The following is a 3,509-nucleotide window of genomic DNA, read 5'->3' as shown; positions in this document are numbered from 1 at the left end:
CCGAAACGGATTTACAATCCTGATTGAAGCCAAAAAAAAATATACGTAAGTTACTAGTCACTGATTATTAAAGTTATTTTATTTTCCACTAGTGGTTCTTTTGTCGGATACTTTTTAGTATCCTATCGACGGCGCCTGTGAAATCGTTTATATAATATAAATGAATAAATGAACCGTGATATTATCACTAAGGTCAACGGCGAAATAATTCTTTAAATAACAATGCGAGCAAATTTTGGGCGTGGTGTTTAATTGATGATCAGCTTAAGACTAAAAATTCAGTAGAACTTATTTTATAATGAGAAGCTTATTACTACGTAAAGACGCGCAGCTGCAATTATCTAAGTAAGGTGTTTATTGCTTTGCTTAGCTGTATGGATGCAGCTGCAATTATCTGAATAATGTTTTATTGCTTTGCCTAACTGTATTTATGCTTTTACAAGCGACGAGCGCTTGCAGATTCGCAGCTGCAATTATGCTGCCTTCTTATATTTGTCACTATAACTGTGCATATGTGCGAATATGCCACTATATAACTTCTTAACATGTAAGTTATTGCCCGATTGAATCGCGATCTCTATCATCTCTTTATGATGATATAGCTTAACACACGACAATTGGAAACTACCTAAGTTAAATAAAGATGAACTAACAACACAAAACTTCTATATTAAAAACTTTTAACTATCTTCTCAATTAGGGTACACAGAGCTTCTGTACAAGTCGGGCGAACAAGTAGTTGTGATGTTGTGGTGAAGTTTTATTTGCAAGTTGTCCCATTAACTAATCTATCCCAAATAAGAGAACAAGTTACGTTTACAATTCCTGTATTTCGGACGACTAAAGATATTAACTGCCTGTAAAATTCTCTGCCTTCAAGCCACACTTAAATGTGTAGCTTTAATAAAATCATTACGTGTAGAAACAAATTGAGTCTAGGTTTAAAGTGTAATAACTCTATATCGCCGCATTTTTAATAAATAAATGAATGGCATTAACGAGCCTATGCGATTGCTGACAAATGCGGCTTGGACAAGACTAATATCATCAGCTGACACTTGTCACGATGCTATATTATTTAAAGAAGAAGCACACGATTAATCGTATCATTGTCGCAAGATTTCTATGAACTCAAAATACTTGGAAAGGGCCCACATCATTGAAGCATAAATCGCAAAGTAAGGATCATTGGAAAACTATAACAGAAATACCACCTAGTGGGGAAGCATTTTTAAAAATTTGTTTTAAACGGGAGCTCAACAGAGAAATCAATTTGGAACCTACCATACATATTCATCTATAATAATAAGTTAAAGGTCTATTAACCTTGAATGCCGAATATTTACTATATCAATACCTAAAGCTTACAAATCGGAAACAGATTGATTTATAGTTACATTGTCCCTTCTAATCTCGTTTTCTGCTTCAGGCAACCTTGAAATTTCTTTCTGGAACTTGTTTATATATGTTAATTAACGACTTAACTGCAGCAAGCACAGGGATCTAATAAAAACTGGATATCTATGTTGGCTTTCTGCAGTAGAAAAAGGTGAATATTTTAAGCCATAAGCTTATTTGCTGTGAGTGATCGCTTTAAATACATTTTGGGCTTCTTAGCAGGTATGGCTTCTTACAGGTGGAAGCGCCATATTTGTGTGATAATCGGATTTGCGTAAAAGGGCAGAAAGATTTGGAGTTTACAGCAAATGTAGCCGTTTTCATTCTCACAAAAACCACATAATCAGGAGTTGATCATATTTAAGTTGTTTACATGGATTATTAAGTTTTTCTAAAAGTTTCGCTAGCTTAATAGCAAATTCAATTATTTTTTATATATTTCTATCAGTCTGTAATAGATATAAGATTATTGAAGCTAACTCGCATCAAGCCATAAATGAACAATAAAGACCAGGTCACTAAAATGGCTGATTGAGTAGGCTTTCTTTTGGCAATACCAAATACTTACACCTTTTATGAATCCATTGCAACCTGCTAGAAACTTACATTTACACAGCTTTAGCATAAAAATTTTAATCGTTTTTTGCATGCTAAGAAAATGATGAATAAGTCAATGTCAAAATGAAAGCCGAAAAAAATGATAAACAATATTGTATACAACTAGTTTCAACTCTTTCAACATAGCAAGTACGTCCGTTTGCTATACAATAGTGGACAAAAGTACTTTGACATTAGAGAAATAAGATTGATGCGGCGATTTCTTATGATTTATTGAGTTTATAAATTAAATTTTAACGACTTTTAATTTTATAAATAATATATTACTTTTTAAATTCAAGAAATGATAATATTTAATATAACAGTTTCGTAAAAAGTCAATCTAAAATTGTTGGTGGGCAAAAGTATTTTGACAATTCAATGTTGTTTGACATAATGAGAAAAAAGGTTAATATTGCTGATAATTACAAAAATAATTAATAAAAAGTAAACCCTCTAGTTGGCACCTAGACTCGGGCCGGGGCGCGTATTTGGCACGGATTTCTAGCGTCGAAAAGAAACAACTATTTCGAAGGTTCGTTGTATTGTAGTGTGTATGTACATATGTATATGCCTTAAATGAACACCCTGTATTCAAACATATAGTATGCGGCACTTTGTTGCATACAATAACAATTATTCACTAAACAGCACAGAGCCACTTTAATGTATTGGCTCTGGCTCATATTACCCAGCGCGGTTCACTAGCCCACTAGCTGACCGTTTATGCTGCATATCCCACGCTCCGCCTGGAGCGCATTCCATGAGCAAAATATATATGTATGCTCACTAACACAGGCATATGCAAGCTACACACTCTCTCTCTTTGCAGCTGTTAACCGATAACAGCATAAGTATGTATATATGTATGTACATATGTATGTACATGTATTAATAGGCTAAGCATGAATCTTTAAATTGGAATAAAGACTTTCTGAATATGATCACCAAACAGCACTGACGTGCTCCAGCTTTTTTATTTAATACAAAATATCAATATAAAGACAACACTTATTACAACATTTCTTACAGTATGCTTTACGATTCGATACGATATGATACGATACGATACGCTGAAATCTTTATTATATTTCCATTACTTAAGAACCTACATATATTTTACAACTTGATGTGACTTACACTTCTGCTCAGCTGCAAGCACAAAACGAAAATGAACCTCGACGAAAAGGCAAATTGTGCAGCTGCGTGAGATCGACTTTTGTATGTACAAACTAATTCTAACGGTGCGCTTCCAGTGTATGACGCGAGCGCTGCTTACAAAAAAATGCGAGACCCAGTAGGACTTAGTGACAACAGCTTTTTTCACTTCGCCCCTTCACATTGAGTAATAAAGAGACAGAGCTTGCTCCGAGCTTTTTTTACCGTTTTGAAAATCCCGAGAGGTAGATCGAGTTGGTCCGCAAACGCAAAATAAAACTCAAAAATAAAGCTCATTTACTATGGGAAGCAACAACAAATCACTCGCAAAACACTCGCGCACGAAAACCGATTTT

At 34.4% G+C, this 3,509-nt stretch overlaps 1 long non-coding RNA gene across 1 annotated transcript; it reads left to right on the top strand.

Moving 5' to 3' along the window:
* Window positions 1-902: 902 nt before the first annotated feature.
* On the top strand, window positions 903-2,207 carry LOC135428808 (uncharacterized). Its single transcript, XR_010436329.1, has 3 exons — window positions 903-1,178; window positions 1,430-1,549; window positions 1,618-2,207. It is a non-coding gene; the product is annotated as an uncharacterized LOC135428808 (long non-coding RNA).
* The last annotated feature ends 1,302 nt before the right edge of the window (window positions 2,208-3,509 follow it).

Source organism: Drosophila montana, unplaced genomic scaffold (assembly GCF_035044405.1).
Source record: "Drosophila montana isolate Dmon_TW-CO22-7 unplaced genomic scaffold, ASM3504440v1 contig_2562_1, whole genome shotgun sequence".
NCBI lineage: Eukaryota > Metazoa > Arthropoda > Insecta > Diptera > Drosophilidae > Drosophila > Drosophila montana.
This window is presented reverse-complemented; position numbering and strand designations above follow the sequence as displayed.